The sequence below is a fragment of the Papio anubis genome, chromosome 7, assembly GCF_008728515.1.
Source record: "Papio anubis isolate 15944 chromosome 7, Panubis1.0, whole genome shotgun sequence".
NCBI lineage: Eukaryota > Metazoa > Chordata > Mammalia > Primates > Cercopithecidae > Papio > Papio anubis.
The window spans coordinates 42,685,943-42,706,906 of NC_044982.1; the positions used below are offsets into that span (position 1 = coordinate 42,685,943).

Sequence of the window (20,964 nt, forward strand, 5' to 3'; positions counted from 1 at the left end):
TGGAACAGCTTATTTATATTGTTGAAATGTACAATTAAGATAAAAATTTCTTGAGTAATATTTTAAAATGAAAATTAGCTAATTCCTATGGTATGACCCATTAATTCATGTATCACACAGAAGTGGCTAAAGATGAAAATCTCAGTCATAAGTGATACAATCAGCTTTTCCTCAGTATACCACAACTTGTCCTCCAAAGCCAAAGTAGGAGAAAACAGGCGGTATGTCTGTAAATCAATTCCGTCCCCACTCCAAACATGAACTATCCCATAACCTGATCTCCCACCAAATGTTATCTCTAACCTTGAAAAAAAGACAGCATGGAGCACATTGACTAAGATGAATGGATTTTTATGCATCCCCACATGCTGAATACCTTTTCTTTCCAAATGAGGCAACATAACTGCTGAAATGAGTAGTGACAATTCTTAATTTACATATATTAAAAATCTGCCCCAAGGCCAGGCACGATGGCTCATGCCTGTAATCCCAGCATTTTGGGAGGCTGAGGCGGGCAGGTCACTTGAGGCCAAGAGTTTGAGACGAGCCTGGCCAACATGGTGAAATTCCATCTCTACTAAAAATACAGAAATAAGCCAGATGTGGTGGTACAAGCCTGTAGTTCCAGCTACTCAGGAGGCTGAGGCAGGAGAATCACTTGAACCTAGGAAGCGGAGGCTTCAGTGAGCCAAGATCACGCCACTGCACTCTAGCCTGGTGACAGAGTGAGATTCTGTCCCAAAAAAAAAAAAAAAAAATCTGCCCCAAAACCTTCTAATATCTACCTTCCTAAAAACCTGCCTTCCAAATTAAAATTTCCCCTTCAAGTATAGTAATTTTGGCAGGGCATGCGTGTATATTCTTTCTTACTATTTTAGAATATTATCTATAAGCATAATGCATATATTGCTAACATAATGACAATACATAAAATGTTTTAATAAAATGTATTCACAGTAGTGACAATTATACTTATTTTTGCTGGGCACAGTGGTTCACGCCTGTAATCCCAGCCCCTTGGGAGGCTAAGGCAGGAGGATTTCTTGAGCCCAGAAGTTCGAGACCAGCCTGGGCAACACAGTGAGATCTCATCTCTACAAAATATCGAAACACGAGGCTGGAGGATCAGTTGAGCCCAGGAGGTCGAGGCTGCAATGAGCCATAATCACACCACACTGCACTTCCACCTGGGTGACAGAGCGAGACTTTGCCTCAACAACAAAAAAAGTATACTTGTTTTTAATAGGTTTTATGCAAATAGGAATATATGTACATGTGTCCACCTGTTGTTTTGTTTTATCCACCTTTTGTGTAAATTAGCTCCAGATAAGTTTTATCTATAATGTAAGGGAAACCAGGAAATGGCTACATGTGATTCAGTTTCAAATTGATTTCTAGCACTTTAATATCTCAAATAATTTAAAATCCAATTATTTAAGGATAAAATGGTATGATGTATGAAATTTGCTTCAAAATAATCCAGCATGGGCGGGATATGTGAGGACATGGGTAAAACCAGATTGACAGGATTTAATAATATTCATTCTGGGTAATTGTTACACAAGAGTACATTTTACTATTATCTCTGCTTTGAATATATTTGAAATTTTTCATAATAAAGTTTTTAAAATCAAATTTACTATTGTTCCACTGCCAAACAACTGTATCATTTTGAATTTGTTTTACATGCTCACTTCAGCAACACATATAGTAAAACTGAATTTGTTCTACCTACATTCGTTTTTTTCTTTTTAGACCGGCTCTCACTGTGTCTCTCACGGCTCACTGCAGATTCAATCCCGCAGGCTCAGGCAATCCTCCCACCTCAGCCTCCCTAGTACCTGGGACTACAGACATGCACCACCATAGCCCAGCTAATTTTTGTGTGTGTGTGTGATTGGGGTCTCACTATGTTGCCCAGGCTGGTCTCAAACTCCTGGGCTCATGTGATCCTCCCACCTCAGCCTCCCAAAATGCTGGGATTACAGGCATATGCTACAGTGCCCAGCCTACATTGCAATTAATGTTGTATATGATATTAGTGCCAACTACTGCTCTTAAAATAAAACAGAGTAGGGCCGGGCACGGTGGCTCATCCCAGCACTTTGGGAGGTCAAGTTGGGCAGATCACGAGGTCAGGAGTTTGAGACCAGCATGACCAACCAACATGGTGAAACCCTGTCTCTACTAAAAATACAAAAATTAGCTGGTTAGCTGGGTGTGGTGGCGTGCACCTGTAATCCCAGCTACTCAGGAGTCCAAACCCAGGAGGCGAAGGTTGCAGTGCACCGAGATTGTGCTGCACTCCAGCCTGGGCAACAGAGCAAGACTCCGTCTCAAAAAAAAAAAAAAAATACAATGGGGTAAATATCACATTTCTTAACCATACGCATAGACTTGAAGAGCTGGAAAAAATCTCAGAGACTATCTAATCCTCTATGCCCATGGTTCACAGTCTGCGGTATGCATCAGAATCACTTAGAAGGCTTATTAAACACAGATTGCTGGGCCCCACTGTCAAGGTACACTCAATAGGTTGGCCACTCCTCGTCCCTGGACCTTACTTTGAGAACCACTGCTCTAGCTGACCATGCTTTGCCCTGCTCATGTTTCCACTGCAGTGATCACCAGTTTCCACTGCAGTGACTACCACTGAGATTGCATGTTCCTCTGCTTATGGGCCTTTCTGCTTCTAGACAGCTTGCTAGTGGCAAGAGACATTGACTTTCATCTGTGTGTCAGAGCCCAGATTCAGTAAGTATTCAAAAAATTATTTGTTGAATGAATTAAATAGGGGTACATTTACACAGCCCGATAGAGAAGAGCTACTCACTGATAACAAACTGCATGCAGTGGTAGTACCCAAAGGGAGACTAAAAGTCAGCTGGAACCAGAGCAACAAGTAATTGGCAAATTCTACAAAAATTCAAGCACCACATCTCAGATTGAAGTTTCCAATCAAACATGGACACTAACAAGCAAAAGCTTGAGGCTGCTTTTTGTCAAATGTGTTACTTTGACCTGAGGGGCTATTAGCAAGTGCTTTTCATCTCACACACCATCAAAAGAAAGAGATGCTTTCACACTTATCTTTCAACTCAACGTTTCTCAGGGTCTGGAAAATGTCAACACCGGAAGATTGATTCCTGCTCCCCATTCACCTCCCTCCTCCTAATGCAGCCCAGAGGAAAGAAAAGGAGGCAGTAGGCCGGGCGCGGTGGCTCAAGCCTGTAATCCCAGCACTTTGGGAGGCCGAGGCGGGCGGATCACGAGGTCAGGAGATCGATACCATCCTGGCTAACATGGTGAAACCCCGTCTCTACTAAAAATACAAAAAACTAGCCGGGCGTGGTGGCGGGCGCCTGTAGTCCCAGCTACTCGGAGGCTGAGGCAGGAGAATGGCCTGAACCTGGGAGGCGGAGCTTGCAGTGAGCCGAGATTGCGCCACTGCACTCCAGCCTGGGTGACACAGCGCGAGACTCCGTCTCAAAAAAAAAAAAAAAAAAAAAAAAAAGAAAAGGAGGCAGTGCACCCTGCAGAGCCTGTCTGGAGGGGAGGTTTCTCCAAGTGCAGGTGTTCTGAATATTGTAATACTCTGCAGTATTCTAAAATATGTTTCTATAACAGCAATGGTCTGCTCTATGATAATTTAGTGGATTTAGTTTAAGAAAATTAGTTTCTAGACCAGGCACAGAGGCTCACACCTATAATCCTAGTACTTTGGGAGGCCAAAGCAGGTAGATCACTTGGGCCAGAGAGGCAGAGGTTGCAGTGAGCCAAGATCGTGCTACTAAACTCCAGCCTGCTGGGCGACAGAGCTAGACGGACGGACGGACGGACGGACGGACGGACGGAAGGAAGGAAGGAAGGAAGGAAGGAAGGAAGGAAGGAGGGAGGGAGGGAGGGAGGGAAGGGAAGGAAGGGGGGAAGGGAGAAAGACAGAGAGAAAGAAAAGAGAGAAAGGAGAGATGAAAGGAGTGGAGTCCACTCCTTTAGTGCGGGCTGCACATAGTGACTTGCTTGTTTCTTTCTTTTCTCTTTTTCCAGAGGCAGAGTCTTGCTCTGTTGCCCAGGCTGGACTGCAGCGGCATGATCTCAGCTCACAGTAACCTACACCTCCCGAGTTCAAGCAATTCTCCTGCCTTAGCCTCCCAAGTAGCTGGGATTACAGGCACACGCCACCACACCCAGCTAATTCTGTATTTTTAGTAGAGATGGGGTTTCACTATGTTGGCCAGGCTGGTCTCGAGCTCTTGACCTCGTGATCCCCTGCCTCGGCCTCCCAAAGGGCTTGGATTACAGGCGTGAGCCACCGTGCCCAGTCAATTTTAAAAGTATTTTAAACTAAATACAAATAAAATCACACCACATCAAAACTTGTGACATATCACTAAAGTAGTACTATGAATAAATTTAAAAGACTAAACACCTATATCAGAAAAGAAGAAAAGTCACAAATCAATGACCTAAGGAAACTGGAATAAGAACAAATTAAACCCAAAAGTAGAAGAGAGGAAAAAATAAAGATTTGAGTGAAAACCAATTAAAGGGAAACTAGAAAAATATTAAACAATATCAATGAAACCAATAGCTGGTTCATGGAGGTCAATAAAATTAATAAACCTCAAGCCTAGAGTGTCTCAACCCTGGCACTACTAACACTTTGGCTGAATAATTCTCTATTGAGAGGATCTCACCTATCCACTGTAGGGTGTCTAGCAGCAACCTAGACCTCTGCCCACTAGATGCCGGGAACAAATGCGCCTCATCCCTATACCAGACATGGTCTCCAGACACTGTCTCCAAAAATTACCAAATGTTCCTGGCATAGATGGGGTAAACTTCCGCCCCTATTCACACCATGAACAAAAATTAAAGTACATGAACCTAAATGTTAAACCAAAACCTTATAAAAATTTTAGAAAAAAAATCATAGGAGAAAGCCTTTTTGACTTTGAATTAGGCAGATTTCTCAAATATAACACCAAAAGTACAATCCATAAAGAATAAATTGACAAATTGTACTTCATCAAAATTAAGAACAGTATCTTCAAAATACATTGTTAAGAGAATGTAATAAATTTGCTATGGTTTAAATGTCCCCTCCAAAACTCTGGTGAAATTTAATTGCCATTATAATATTATTAAGAGGCAATACTGTTACAATATTACAGTATTAAGAGATGGAACTTTTATCAGGTGATGGGTTATGAGGGTTCTGCTCTCATTAAAGTATTAACGCCATCATCACAGGAGCAGGTTCCTTATAAAAGAATAAATCAGGCTAAGCGTGGTGGCACGCACCTGGAGTCCCAGCTACTCAGGAGGCTAAGGCAGGAGAATCGCTTGAACCTGGGAGGTGGAGGTTGCAGTGAGCTGAGATCAAGCCACTGCACTCCAGCCTGGGCAACACAATGAGACACTGTCTCAAAAAAAAAAGAAAATAGGCTGGGTGCAGTGGCTCATGCCTGTAATCCCAGCACTTTGGGAGGCTAAGGCAGGCAGATCACTTGAGGCCAGGAGTTCAAGACCAGCCTGGCCAACACAGTGAAACCCAGTCTCTAAAAAAAATACAAAAAATTTTTTTAAAAAGGCCAATGTGGAGTTGCACACCTGTGATCCCAGCTACTCGGGGGGCTAGGGTACAAGAATCACTAGAACCCAGGAGGCAGAGGTTGCAGTGAGCCGAGACTGTGTCACTGCACTCCAGCCTAGGTGACAGAGTGAGACTGTGTCTTAAATAAATAAATAATAAAATAAAAAGAATAAAACAGCTCCATTTTGCTTCTTTCTCACCCTCTCTTTGCCCTTCTGTCATGTAATGATACAGCAAAAATGCTCTCACCAGATGTCACCCCCTCTATCTTTGATTTCCCAGATTCTAGAACGATGAGCCAATAAATTTCTGAACATTATAAATTACCCAATCTGGTATTCCATAATGGCAGCACAAAATGGACTAAGATAAGACTGAATGTAAATATTTGCAAATCTTATACCTGATAAATGACTTGCATCCAGAATACACAAAGAGCTCTCAAAACTCAGTAAGAAGGAAAACAACAATGCAAGAAAACAGGCAAAAAATTTGAGCAGACACTTCAACAAAGAAGATATATGGATGGTAAATAAGCATATGAAATGATGCTCAATGTCATTAGTCATAAGGGAAATAGAAATTAAAACCACAATGAAGTGTCACTACACAACCAACAGAATGGCTATAAAAGCCTGACCACCCCAACTGTTGGCAAGGATTTGGAGCAACTGGAACTCTCATAGACTATTTTGGTTATATTACATAACCACTTTGGAAAAGTATAGTAGTTCTTTGAAAAGTTAAACATATGCCTACCATAGGATCTAGTCATTCTACTCCTAGACATCTATCCAGGGGAAATGAAAGACATACATACAAAGACTGTGTATAATGTTCATGGCAGTTTTATTTTTAATAGCCAAAACTAGAAACAACCCAAATGTCTATCAATGGGTGAAAAGATAAATGAACTGGGGTCTATCAGTACAATGGAGTACTACTTAATAACAAAAAGGAATCAACTATTGATACGATATGGATGAGTCTCAAAATAATTATGCTAAGCAAAAGCCAGGCAAAGAACAGAACTTACTACATGATTCTATTTACATAAAATTCTAAAAACGCAAACTAATCCACAAAGTCAGAAAGCTATCATTGATTGCATGAGGAAGAGGGATTCAGGGTATAGCAAGGGGCTACAGGAAGGCAGCTTCACAGGTCTATACATACATCAAAAACTTCTCAAATGTAAACAAGAGGCCAAGGGTAGGCTCATGCCTGTAATCCAGCACTTTGGGAGGCTGAGGCAGGAGGATCACTTGAGGCCAGGAGTTGGAGACCAGCCTAGGCAACATGGTGAGATCTCTTCTCTACAAAAAGTTTAAAAATTAGCCAGGCATGGTAGTGCGCATGGTAGTTACTCGGGAGGCTGGGGTGAGAGAATCACTTGGGCCCGGGAGGTAGAGGCTACAGTAAGCCATGATCATACCACTGCACTCCAGCTTGGGTGACAGAACGAGACCTTGTCTCAAAAAAATAAAATAAGTGAATTTGCACTATTCCAGATATAATCTTTTATTTGATGAAAGTAGGAAAGGGGGCATATGACACAGACCCTTTGTACATGTGAAAGCAAGTATTTTGTCTTTAAAAAGAAAAAAAGGAGGGAAACATACAGTGAAGACTCAGAGAATAGGCTATTGTATTTAATATTATTTCTTTTTTTTTTTTTTTTTTGAGACTGAGTCTGGCTCTGTCGCCCAGGCTGGAGTGCGGTGGCCGGATCTCAGCTCACTGCAAGCTCCGCCTCCCGGGTTCACGCCATTCTCCTGCCTCAGCCTCCCGAGTAGCTGGGACCACAGGCGCCCGCCACTTCGCCCGGCTAGTTTTTTGTATTTTTTAGTAGAGACGGGGTTTCACCTTGTTAGCCAGGATGGTCTCGATCTCCTGACCTCGTGATCCGCCCGTCTCGGCCTCCCAAAGTGCTGGGATTACAGGCTTGAGCCACCGCGCCCGGCGTAATATTATTTCTTAATTAAGATGTTGCCAATCTGAAATATTTCATAATAATAAAAAAGGAAAAATGATTATATTGTTTCCAATTTGGCTTGTCCCACTCCCAAGCAGAACTAGGGGCTTCCCTCCTTCCACAGCCCCCAGGAGTACATGTGTATACTGCAATAGCTTGTCTTCACACTAAACTAACAGCTTCATCAGGATAGGGACTATGTCTTTTGATCTTGACATAGTGGTAAAATATAGGTTTGTTAGAGTCGGTGAGCCTGGCTTTGTATTCTAGGCTCTGCCACTCACCCACTGCATAATCTAAGAAAGTTATTCAATCTCCCTGATGCCCAGTTTTTTAAACCATAAAAGGGTTAATAGGCTATCTATGAGGATTTCATGTTAATTTCTCCAGAAAGACCCTGAATAATCTGACACCTGATTTCCACTCTGTCATTTAGTCTTACCCTCCCTTGACTTGACAGTGCTCAGCCACAATGACCTCTCAGTTTCAATAAATCCACACACCTCCTAGCTCTTTCCCGCCTCGAGGTCTCTGAGCATCCTCTCTCTCTGCCAGATTTTCTTCCATGCCTGTCTCCTCTCTACAACCTCTTATGCCAGAACAATATGGCTAGCTCCTTCTCATCTTCAAGTCTCAGTTAAATGTCACGTCCACCTACAGGCCTTCTCACCATTATTCTAGGAGGCCTTGGTTATTCTATGTCCCAGCATTCTGCTGTACCCTTCTTTCCACTCAACATTCATTCAAGTTATTGAGGACCTACTATATGCCAGTTACTGTTCCAGATTCTGAAGATGTAACAGTGAATAAAACAGCTCCAATACAGTTCTGAAGGATATACAACCTTCTGAAAAAGACAGACAATAAACAAGCAACATATGGTAGGCAGCCATAAGTGCTATGGAGGAAAAATAATAACTTATGAAAGGAGGAATGGGAGTCGCGAGGATGGTTGTGATTTTAAATTTGGAGGTTAGTGAAGGCTCACTGACAAAATAACATCAAGTAAAGAAGTGAAGAGGGTCAGGTCAACAAGTGCCATTAGAGATATGGGAGCTAGGGCCAGGGGGTCATTCCAGGCAGCGCACAGCAAGTCCAAAGGCCCTCATGCAGCAAGAAAGCTAGTTTGGCTGTAGACACTCGAGTAGGGAGGAGAGCAGCAGATAAAATACGAAGGTAACGGCATGGAGAAGCAGGGAAGCCAAAAGAGGTGTGCTCTGGGAGCCACTGTCAGGTCTTTGCCATTCACTCAGAGAGAGACAAGAAGCCAATGGAGGGTTTTGAACAGAATGATGTGATCTGATTTACCTTTCAAAACCTGCTATTAGTTTAGCAATATATTTTATTTCCTGCCTAGATTCCCCACCTAGCTAAGGGCAGGAACCACCGCTGTGTTGTGCACCACTATCACCCCAGCACCTAGCACAAGACATTGTAGGTACTCAATAAACGATTACAGATGAAAAAGGTAAAAAGGTAATCTATGTAAAGTATCTACTGGTACAAAATAAGCATTCTATAAGGGGTAACTATTATTATTCAGATCCCCAGAAGCCAGCACACTGACTGGTATATGTAGGAGTTTGAGTAAATAAATAATCTTGTGAAATTATTGAAAATATATATTTAAAACATATAAGTAATGAAAAATAAAAATGAAAAATGAACCAATTGTTTTTCACCCGTTCCTTTACTTATTAAAATGTGATTCATTCAGTTTTTAAATTTTACATTAACTCTCACCTTATGCTAGTGAGAGCACTACTCAGAATAACCTCATTGTGACTCAGTTCTCTAAACATTCTGCAATATCCTACAACACAATTAACACGAATCCACTGAAATGCTAAAAAATTTCTAATTGGGTAAATTTATTCACATGATTTTTCTAACAATTTTAAGGCTAGCTGACCAAAAGTGGTTTGAGTTTGATTTTTTAAAAATTCAGATAAAGCTTTGTTAATTCAAACGTGGACAAAGACCTAAACATTTCCACTTTTTACTTATTTTGACATCTCCATTCTTCACGAAAAAACTTAATAAGGATTACACCTGTTCCCACCGCCCCAGGGGGCTGGCCCGGCTAAAGCCGTTCAGTAATTATCTCAGGAAAAGCCCTTGAGAGTCTCCACAGCTTTCCAGAAAGACAACTTGGAGAAAGAATCATGCATGAAAGCATGAAAACACACCAAATATTCATCCCATAAGAGCTGAACACTCTCCTCTGAACATGTTTACGATGTCTCTGTGGCAAGTACCGGAGCGGTGAGAAGGCCAGGTGTGGCCCGCCATGGTTTAATTGTATTCCCCACCTCTAAAAATGATCGAACCCATCCTAGCATAGCCACATAGTATCTGCAACGAAGCCTTCGGAACTTCTAGCAAAGGACAAAAGTTGCTTCAAATCAAACAAACTCAAAAGAAAAAAAAAGCGATGCCAAGTGTGGAGCGGCTCGAAAGAACCCTCACGGGTTAGCTCCGACTTGCCGGTGCTTGTACACAATCGTGCCTGCGGCGTCCAGCTCAGACGCTCCCTTTCTCGGAGGGAGGGGAAATAACTTTCGGAAACAGCACGCGTCCACAAACGCGATGCTACACAGGACTTCTCAGCCTCCATCAAATAAGGCGCTAATGTTCCCAGCAGCACTAATTCCATACACAGCCCCCGCCCCGCCCTTTTCAACAGAAGAGAAATAACCTAAGCAGGAGAAGGTGCCACCGTCAGACCCTAAAGGCAATTTCAGACAACAAAGACCCCAAGCAATCGAAATGGAATTATAATCCCCGCCGTCCGAGGGCCCCCCGCTCCCGCAGAGGCGCTAAGCTGCCGCGCCCGCCGCCGCCCCTCCAGGACCCGGGCCGCCAGTCCCCGCGCCCTCTGCAGCCCCGGTGCGCCCCGACTCGCGGGTTCCCGGGTCCCCCGGGCGAGCCCCGCACCGCCCACGATCCTGCAATCTCTGCGCCACGGCTATCCGCCTTCCAGCTCACGCGGCGTTCAAAATCTTTCCCGCCCAGGCGTGACGCGAGGAATGAAAACAATCAGCGGCCCCCGAGCGCCGGGGCCTGGGCCTGGGCCCGGGAGGGGGCGGCCGGGGCGCCGGGGCACCGGGGCACAGCCTCCCGCGCAGCGCCTGCCCAAGCCGGGCGGACCGGCTGGCTGGGGCCCGGAGGTGACACAAAGAACCCGGAGAGACAAACGCCACCCGCTGGCGCTCGCTCCAATCTCCGGAGCGCCCCGCCCGCTGACAAGTTTGCGGCGCCCTCCGCGCACCCCTCTCTCCCCACCCGAGCAAAGTTTCCCGTGGCCCGGCTCGGACCCTGGCATCGGGTCGGTTCCAGTCTCCCGCCACCCCCGCCCCCGGCTCAGGGACCTTTCCCTCTCTCGCCCCCGCCCCTTCCCCTCCCTCCCGCTCTCTCCAGGGCGCACCGGGGTGCTGGGGCCCTGTGGCCGCGCTCACCCACCGTCCGCCCGGCCAAGGGGCAAGAGCGCGGGCCGGGGCCGCCCGAGGTCGGCGCCCCGCTTGCCTGGCTCTCTGGATCGCGCCTTTTGCTCGCTCTCTCTCCTGCTTTCTCAGGTTCGGCCGAAGGCTCTGGGCGCAGCTGAGCGCGCTCAGCTCCTTGGCGCTCGGAAAGCGGCAAACCACGCCCCGCGCCTTCCCCGCCCGCCGCCCGCCGCCCGCCGCCCGCCGCCGGGTCCCGCGCTCGCCCCTCGGCGGCCAGTGTGGAGCGCGCCCGCCAGCGCCGGGGCGGAGCAGCAGGCCCCGCCGCAGCCTGGGGCGGGCAACTTTCTCCCCGTGTTTTGGGACATCCGAGGTGGTGTGAAGGAGAGACCACCTCGCAATGCAGGTTCACGACCCTTTTCTTACCCGGGGCTGGGGAATCGGGAGTCACAAACTCCCTCAAAAAGCTCTTCTGGACGATTTCAGCAGGGGTCTTCTCCAACACCCGTAGATTCCCGGGTCTTGGAAGTAGGAGTTAGAAAGCAGATCTGCGATTAGCTACCAGACCATGAGCAAGTCATTTCACCCCGTGGGCTCTTTGTAAAACGAGGAATTTGGATTCGAAGGCCTTTAAAATCTGGATCCGTGTTTCGTAGTGTGGTCCGGATCTCGGGGTCACCTGGAGAGAAGGGGAGGCGCTTGTTAACAATACAGATAACTGGGTTCCTCCTTACCCTTGGATGAGGGGAAGTGGAGAGCTGTCTCAGTCGTCCGACGCGACATACATCATCCATGTCTGAAAACTCACTGCGAACTGCATCCTTGGAACTGCGTCTTGCAGGTGCCAATTTGATTTTCCAGCACATACTCAGTCCCTTTGGACCCAGGATGATGTCACTTGACTCCCACTTACCTCTTGGGCTGTGATTACAATATTACTAAGGCACTTGAAGTTCCAAAGAAAAGGCACACCTCACTATTATTACATTTAAAAAGCAGCAGCTTTTCAGAATTTCTCTATTGAGTTTCTATCACAATCAAATTTAACTTTTTCATTTTTTAGACAGGGTCTCACTCTGTCGCCCAGGCTGGATTACAGTGGCGCAATCTAAACTCACTGCAGCCTTTACCTCCTGGTCTCAAGACATCCTCCAGCCTCAACCCCCTCATTTCAACCCCACCCCCACCCCCACCCCGCCCTTTAGTAGCTGGGACCACAGGCGCACACTGGTAATTTTTGCATTTTTTTAGAGTCAGGGTTTGGCCATGTTACCCAAGCTGGTCTCAAACTCCTGGCCTCAAATGGTCCTCTCACCTTGGCCTCCCAAAGTGCCAGGATTACAGGCATGAGCCACTGAACCTGGCCTTAACTTTTCTTAAAACTCCAAGTTCATATATATGTCTGTGGCTACAGAATCTTGCCTGAATTACTTAAATGACTCAAACTAGATGGCAAAGAACAGAGATTAGATGTTTGATAATGCATTCAGCTAACATATATTAATGGGGGAAATTAGTTGTAAGTTGTACCCACAATTTGGAACAACTGTTTCAAAAATGTTCACCTCTATGACTACCAGGATGATTCAGGCAAATTATTTGAAATGCACATTTTATTGATGGTCAGTAGCTGAACTCTTCACAAATGCAGAGTTCCTTGTATTCCTAGATTATCTTTCCAATGGTATTACCTCTCAGACTACCTAGCTTTGCATTGTTTATTAACAATGGCTTGAGTCACAACAAAGATCTGTAAACCAAGAAGAACTTTCTGGTTTGTTTGTTTGTTTGTTTGTTTGTTTGTTTTGAGACGGAGTCTTGCTCTGTCACCCAGGCTGGAGTGCTGTGGCGCAATCTTGGCTCACTGCAATCTCTGCCTCCTGGGTTCAAGTGATTCTCCTGCCTCACCCTCCCAAGTAGCTGGGATTACAGGTGCCCGCCACCATGCCTGGCTAATTTTTGTATTTTTAGTAGAGACGGGGGTTTCACCATGTTGGCCAGGCTGGTCTTGAACTCCCCTGACCTCGTGATCCACCCACCTTGGCCTTCCAAAGTGTTGGGATTACAGGTGTGAGCCACCGCGTCTGGCCATATGCTGTCTTTTCCTAAAACCACTTTGCTTGATGGGACGGATAGTCGCAAGCTAGAGAACCAATTTTAGGGAGAGGCTGGGCTCCAGGATTTGTGGAGCTGTCTACAAAATATTATCTGCTATTTTTCTCTTCTCTGTTCTATTCATTCTATTCATTTCCATTCTGTGTCTATTGCTTTATTTACAGTAAATCCTGCAAAATCATAATGGCAACAGTCTCTGGAGAAAATGTTAAAATTTCCTAGTCATTATTCCCTTCCAGGCATCTATGTTACAAGCTCTTGTTGAAGTGAAAGAACTGTTGCTCCATGTTGTCCAGTACACTTTAAAGAGTCCAGAATACAATGTCTCAAAATGCTTTTAGGTGTCTCTAATTAGACCCTTCTAATTACCTGTGGTGTCTCTTAGCCATCCTAGTTTGGATATTAAATTAATACGTACTTTTAAATCATTAGATTAGACTAATGACAAGTGCAATGAAACAGATCCTCTGTACTTTGAAGTGATAATCAAATATTAATGTTAAGCCAAACTGAGACACACCTAGTTCTTTTAAAACACAACCCTGGGCCTATAAATGGATGGCTCATCTGGTTACATCTCTGACTAGGAAACAGTAAGGGTTGCCATGAGCCTGGCCATTCAGCCATACGTACACTCTCCCATACACCGAAATACAAACATAGTATGATAACATAGTACGTTGTCAGCCTGGCGCAGTAACTCCCACCTGTAATCCCAGCACTTTGGGAGGCCGAGGCGGGTGGATCACCTGAGATCAGGAGTTCAAGACCAGCCTGGCCAACATGGTAAAACCCCATCTCTACTGAAAAAAAAAAAAAAAAAAAAATTAGCCAGGTGTGGTGGCTCATGCCTGTAATCCCAGCTACTTGGGAGACTGAGACAGGAGAATCGCTTGAACCCAGGAGGCAGAGGTTGCAGTAAGCCAAGATCGTGCCATTGCACTCTAGCCTGGGCAACAAGGGCGAAACTCCATCTCAAAAGCAAACAAAAAAAAGTATGTTGTCGTATTATGCCCCATGCCCCATCAAGCTTCTGTATTTTACAACAAACGATCCACTGGGCTCAACAGCCTGCTTGAGACTTTGCTAACTCCAATTGCAGTAAGCATAAGTTTTGCAAGTTGATCAAAATGAAAGCACGTCTGTGACTTGGTACACAAACATGCTGTGACACATGGGTGAGAACCACAGAAGTAGACATTCCACATATACTTGCACAGTGTACTGAGCAGGTGAACCAAGAGTCACTAACAAAAATCATGGACTAAGGAACTTAAGACAGTTGGCCATCCTCATGCCATTAAAGAAATGCTAAATTCACCACTCTAAGTTAGGTAGCAACTCCTCCCTGTCACCTGATCTCATGGCACAAGAGTTGCTATTTATATTTCTGCATCCCACCCTCAGCTATGAGTCCCGTGTATTTATCCTTGCATCCTGAGTGCCTAAACAAGAATGGCAGCAGATTTTATCTTAGGAGCTAATTCCAGTCGTATACTTGCATGCCATGTTTTAAAAAATTGTGGGGCTCCATCTAGATTTGGCAAGAAAGTATACAAATTGATTAATGACTGATTCTCTGTCATGAGCACAGAAGGTGATAGTGTGACAATGCTATCATGTATTTATCAACCGTGATGGTAATAGGAGATAATAATGTTAAGTGATTCACCAAATGGATAAGTGAACTTAAAAACAACACAAAGTCTCTTTATCTGAAGAAGCAGGTATAATATTCATTAATCTGAGTCAAGGTGAGACCATCTCATTACTTACTCCTATTGCATTACTATGTTACTACAAAAGACAAAAGGAGATTAATTTAGTGCTAAACACTCCTTGTCATGCTATCTCTGTTTAACTCAAGGAACAGTCTTTGGCTACAGTATTTTTTACCACTTTGGGAGTGCTTGTATAAACCTGGATGAAAATAGCTAGCCAAGAAAACAGCTCTGTTTTTCCAAGAGTCCGATCACACCCTGTAAAGGCCAGAGCTCCTTATCTCATTCTGGTCTTGTTTCCTGTCAAACTTGGAAACTAACAGAAGTAAATGTTGGCTAATTGCTCCCTTGACTAATGTGTTCTTTCTGACCATTGTCCTAATAAAAGTAGAAAGTTGCATCCAACAAGATGCAAGTTGGTATTGCCAGTTGAACCACAGTCCAACATTCTAGAGACTGAGGAAAAATTAAAAGGAATATGCCGTGATTCAGGGGAGCTGTGTGTGTGAAGTGCCAAGCGGGGAGCCCGGCGGGCAGTAAGCACTAAACAAATGATAGCTGTCATTATTGCAATTATTTCAGTCAGTAACTGCGGGGCGTGGAAGAGTATTATTTCAAAAGCACTTTATTGAATAGGTCAATTAAAGTATTAGATTTTAAAAATTCCATAACTGACCGCAGTTTACACAGGAGAAGACTGAAGCCTTAAAGTATTTGCCTAATAAAACTAGTAGTGTCTGTCCCTAAATTAGAACCTGGACATCTGTTTAACAGAAATAAATGCATCATTTAAAGAAATCCTGTTGTATGTCTTGTTTGTTTTACCCTCAAATGCAAAGTGATGCATTAATCATATTGCTCAGCTCACAATAAAAACAATAAAAATAAGAGACCTTAACATTTCTCGCTCAGGCTACAGCAGGTCTAACCAACCAAATTAAGCAAGGATATAGAAAATTTAAACAATATGTTAATAATAAATAAGATAGACCTTGGCTGGTCTGAGTGCAGTGGTGTTTACAACTAATTGATCACAACCAGTTACAGATTTATTTGTTCCTTCTTCACACCCACTGCTTCACTTGATAAGCCTTTAAAATAAATAAATAATAAGATAGACCTCCTGGATATGATATATATTAAATTTTACACCTCAAAAATACAGAAAGGGCCAGACGAGGTGGCTGATGCCTGTAATCCCAGCACTTTGGGAGGCTTAGACAGATGGATCACCTGAGGTCAGGAGTTTGAGACCATCCTGGCCAGCATGGTGAAACACCGTCTCTACTAAAAATATAAAAATTAGCCAGGCATGGTGGCGAACGCCTGTAATCCCAGCTACTTAAGAGGCTGAGGCAGGAGAATCGCTTGAACTCCAGAGGCAGAGGTTGCAGTGAGTTGAGATTACACCACTGTACTCCAGCCTGGGCGACAAGAGTGAAACTCCATCTCAAGAAAAACAAAAAAATAGGCAGGGCACGGTGGCTCACACCTGTAATTCCAGCACTTTGGGAGGCCAAGGTGGGTGGATCACCTGAGGTCACGAGTTCAAGACCAGCCTGGCCAAAATGGTGAAACCCCATCTCTACTAAAAATACAAAAATTAGCCAGGTGTGGTTGCCCACACCTGTAATCCTAGCTATTTGGGAGGCTGAGGCAAGAGAATCACTTGAACCCAGGAGGCGGAGGTTTCTGTGAGCCAAGATCGCGCCATTGGACTCCATTCTAGGCAACAGGGTGAGACTCTGTCTCAAAAAAAAAAGAAATAGAGAACATACTTTCTTCCCAAGCACATATGGAGTCAGCAATGAAAATTGGCTATATCATAAACAAATTTTCAATAGTAGAATAAAGCAAATAAAGCAAATTTTATTTTATTTTATTTTATTTTGAGACAACTTATCATGCTGTCACTCACGCTGGAGTGCAATGGTATGATTATGGCTTATTGCAGCCTTGGCCTCTTGGGCTCAAGTGATCCTCCCACCTCAGCCTCCTGAGTAACTGGGACTACAGGCACATGCCACTATACCCAGCTAATTTTTTTTTTTTTTTTTGTAAAAGTAGGGTCTCTATATGTTACCCAGGTTGGTCTCGAACTCCTAGGCTCAAGCAATCCTCCCACCTTGGCCTCTCAAAGTACTGGGACTACAGGCGTGAGCCACAGCATCAGGCTCATTTTAGTTAAACAATAATTAGTGAGTAAATAATATAATAATTTGGGTGCTGTGACTCACGCCTGTAATCCCAGCACTTTGAGAGGCCAAGACAGGAGGACTGCTTGAGCCGGGGAATTCGAGACCAACCTGGGCAACATGGCAAGACTCTGTCTCTGTTTTTTTTTTAAATTTTAAGTTAATAAACAATATAATAAAACTAGAAATCAGTAACAAAAACAGAAAACAAGTAGTTCTTTCCACCTGGAAATTTTAAAGTGCCCTATGAGGCCAGGTGCATGGCTCACACCTGTAATCCCAATACTTCGAGAGGCAGAGGCAGGCATATAACTTGAGGTCAGGAGTTGGAGACCAGCCTGGCCAACAGGATGAAACCTCGTCTCTACTAAAAATATAAAAAGTAGCCAGGCATGATGGCACATGCCTGTAGTCCCAGCTACTCAGGAGGCTAAGGCAGGAGAATCACTTGGAACCCAGGGTGCAGAGGTTGCAGTGAGCTGAGATCGTGCCACTGCACTCCATCCTGGGCAACGGAGGGAGACTCCATCTCAGAAAAAAAAAAACAACTGAATAAATAAAGTGCCCTACTAAACAACTGTTAGATGAAATGGAAAATAGAATTAAAATTGAGCTTGAATAATTTCTAAGAAATAACAATGAAAACAATACATATCAAAGTCTGTAAAAAAAAATCAGCGACTAAAGAAAAATATATAGTTTTAAATATTTCTATTGCTAAAAATGAAAGAATGGTCAAAAATGAATTTGATTTCTCACTAATAAACCTAAACCAGCTACACACACGATGGCTCTCACATATAATCCTAGCACTTTGGGAGGCCAAGGCAGGCAGATGGCTTGAGCCCAGGAGTTCAAGACCAACCTGGGCAACATGGTGAGCCCCTGTCTCTCCGAAAAATACAAAACTTAGCCAGAATAATGGTGCGTGCCTGAGGTCCCAGCTCCTTGGGAGGCTGAGGTGAGATGATTGCTTGGGCCCAGGAGTTGAGGCTCTAGTGAGCCATGATAGCACCACTGCACTCCAGCCTGGGCAACAGAGCCAGACCTTGTCTCAAGAAAAAAAAAAAAAAAAAGGGCAGGTGCGATGGCTCATGCTTATAATCCCAGCACTTTGGGAGGCCAAGGTGAGTGGATCACCTGAGGTCAATAGTTCGAGACCAGCCTGGGCAACATGGTGAAACCCATCTCTACTAATACAAAAAAACTAGCTGGGCGTGGTGGTGCATGCTTGCAATTCTAGCTTCTTGGGAGGCTGAGGCAGGAGAATCACTTGAACCTGGGAGGTGGAGGTTGCAGTGAGCTGAGATCACACCACGGCACTCCAGCCTGGATGACACAGTGAAACTATGTCTCAAAAAAAAAAAAAAAAAAAAGAATAGAAAAAAGAAACCTAAACCAAAGTAAATCAGAGAAAAGCAGATTATCCCTTAATAGTTTAAGGTATTAAAAACAAAGAAAGAAAAAGAAAAGCGGAAAGTAAAATAAGGATAAAGCAGATATTAATTATGTCAAATACAGAGAACCAATGAATAAATTACCATGCCAATTATTTGAGGAAAAAATTTAATGACAGGCCACTAATTAATCAAAATAAGAGAAAGAAAGTATAACACTAAATTTTAAGAAATGATAAGAGGAGTATAGCCATTTAAACAGAAAATTACATAGTATTATGAAAATACATTTTTTGTTTTGTTTTGTTTTGTTTTTTTGAGACAGAGTTTTGCTATTGTCAACCCAGGCTGCAGTGTAATGGCATGATCTCGGCTCACTGCAACCTCTGCCTCCCGGGTTCAAGCGATTCTCCTGCCTCAGCCTCCCGAGTAGCTGGGATTACAGGCATGTGCCACCACACCTGGCTAATTTTTGTAATTTTAGTAGAAACGGGGTTTCACCATGTTGGCCAGGCTGGTTTTGAACTCCTGACCTCAGATGATCCACCTGCCTTGGCCTCCCAAAGTGCTGGGATTACAGACATGAGCCACTGTGCTCAAAAATACAATTGAAAGCCTAGATTTAATGAAACTTGCAATACGCCAAAATTAATCTCAGCAGAGAGAGAAAGCCTAGACAAATCTATTTTACTAGAAGAAATAAATATATAAAATAACTATCCACACAAAAAATATGAGGCCCAGGTAGTTTCATGAGGAATTATTCTAAATTTCCAAAGATGTGATACTTAGATGCTGCTACATAAATTGTTTTGCAGCTTTTTCCTTTTATTTCTCTTTTTTCTTTTTATTTAAAATAGAGACAGGGTCTTGCTATGTTGCCCCGGGTTGTCCTGAACCCCTAGCCTCAAGAGATTCTCTCGCCTTGGCCTCCTAAAGTGCTAAGATTACAAGCGTGAGCCACCACACCTGGCTTGGGCCATTTTAAAATAAGAAAAACTTCCCAATTGTTTTTATGAAGCCAGTAACATTTTATGAAGCCAATCAACATAATATTGATTCCAAAATCTGACAAAGACTGTACAAAAAAGTCTACAAACTACTCTCACTTATGAATATGAATGTAAAAAAAATTCCAAGTCAAACATTAACAGCAGAATCCAAAAGCACATTTTAAAAATACTTTATGTAATCTTGCTCCTTGGTATTTACCCAAATGAGTTAAATACTTACATTCACACAAAAACCTGTAAGTGAATGTTTATAGCAGCTTTATTCATATTGCCAAAACTTGGTAGCAACCAAGATGTCCTTTAGTAAGTAAATGGATAAATAAATTGTGTTAAACCCAGACAATTGAGTATTATTCAGTGCTAAAAAGAAATGAGCTACCAAACCATGAAAAGACAAGGAAGAAAATTAAGTGCATATTACTAAATAGGAGAAGTCAATCTCTACATACTGTATGACTCCAAGTATATGATACTCCAGAAAAGACAAAACTATGGAGACAGTAAAAAGATCAGTGATTGTCAGGATTGGGGGGATGGAGGGATCAATAGATGAAGCACAGAGGATGTTTAGGGCAGTGAAACTATTCTGTATAATTCTATAATGGTGAATACATGTCATCATACATTTGTCAAAATCCAAAGAGTATGTGACAAGAAGAGTAATCCCTAATGTAAACTATAGACTTTGCATAATGTGTCAGTGTAGCTTCATGGATTGTAAACTCTGGTGCAGGATGCTGATAGTGGGGAAAGCTGTGTGCATGAGTGTGTGTGTGGAAGGAGGGCAGTATATGGGAATTCTCTGTACTTTCCACTCAATTTTGCTGTAACTCTAAAATTGCTTAGAAAAATAAACATCAAAATTTTAAAAATTACTTTATGACCCAGGTGAATTTATTCTAAGATTGCAAAGATGGTTCATATTAAGAAAACCATTAATATAAATCACTATATCAATAGATAGAAAGAGGAAAATCAGATTTTTCCACAGGTGCTGAAAAGGCCTTTGATATAATTCAGTATCTATCTCTGGTTTTTAAAAAATCTGAATAAAATAGGAATTTTGGATACTTCCTTAACATGATAAAATATATCTCAGCACCTTAGTCACTTAGTCATTAGACGCATTCTTACCAAGGTCAGGAACAAAGCAAAGATGCTATCTCACTGTAATTTAATATTTGAATGGAGATTAGCCAACATAACAAACACCCAAACAAAGGAGCAAAATGTAGAAAAGAAGTTTAATTACATCTACTGATATTATGAGAATATACCTAGAAAACCCAAGATAAGGCCGCCGGGCGGTCGCCTGTAATCCCAGCACCTGGAGTCAGACGGGCGGATCACGAGGTTGGGAGATCGAGACCATCCTGGCTAATGGTGAAAACCCCTGTCTCACTAAAAAAATAAGCCAAAAACTAGCCGGGCGAGGTGGCGGGCGCCATGTAGTCCCAGCTACTCGGGAGGCCGAGGCAGAGCCCATGCGAACCCGGGAGGTGGAGCTTGCAG

General features: G+C 43.4%; 1 protein-coding gene across 11 annotated transcripts in view; it reads right to left on the bottom strand.

Annotated features, from left to right (window-relative positions):
* The window catches only part of SYNE2 (spectrin repeat containing nuclear envelope protein 2), a 374,347-nt gene extending 362,674 nt beyond the window's left edge, over positions 1–11,673 (bottom strand). For 6 of the 11 annotated variants that reach the window (XM_021941295.2, XM_021941294.2, XM_021941291.2 and 3 more), the window contains exon 1: positions 11,034–11,220. The gene's annotated coding sequence lies outside the window, so the exon portion shown is untranslated. Of the gene's footprint in view, positions 1–10,998; positions 11,221–11,437 lie in introns of those variants that run through there. The other 5 variants (XM_021941293.2, XM_021941296.2, XM_021941289.2 and 2 more) reach the window with 5 other exon arrangements.
* Positions 11,674–20,964: the final 9,291 nt, after the last annotated feature.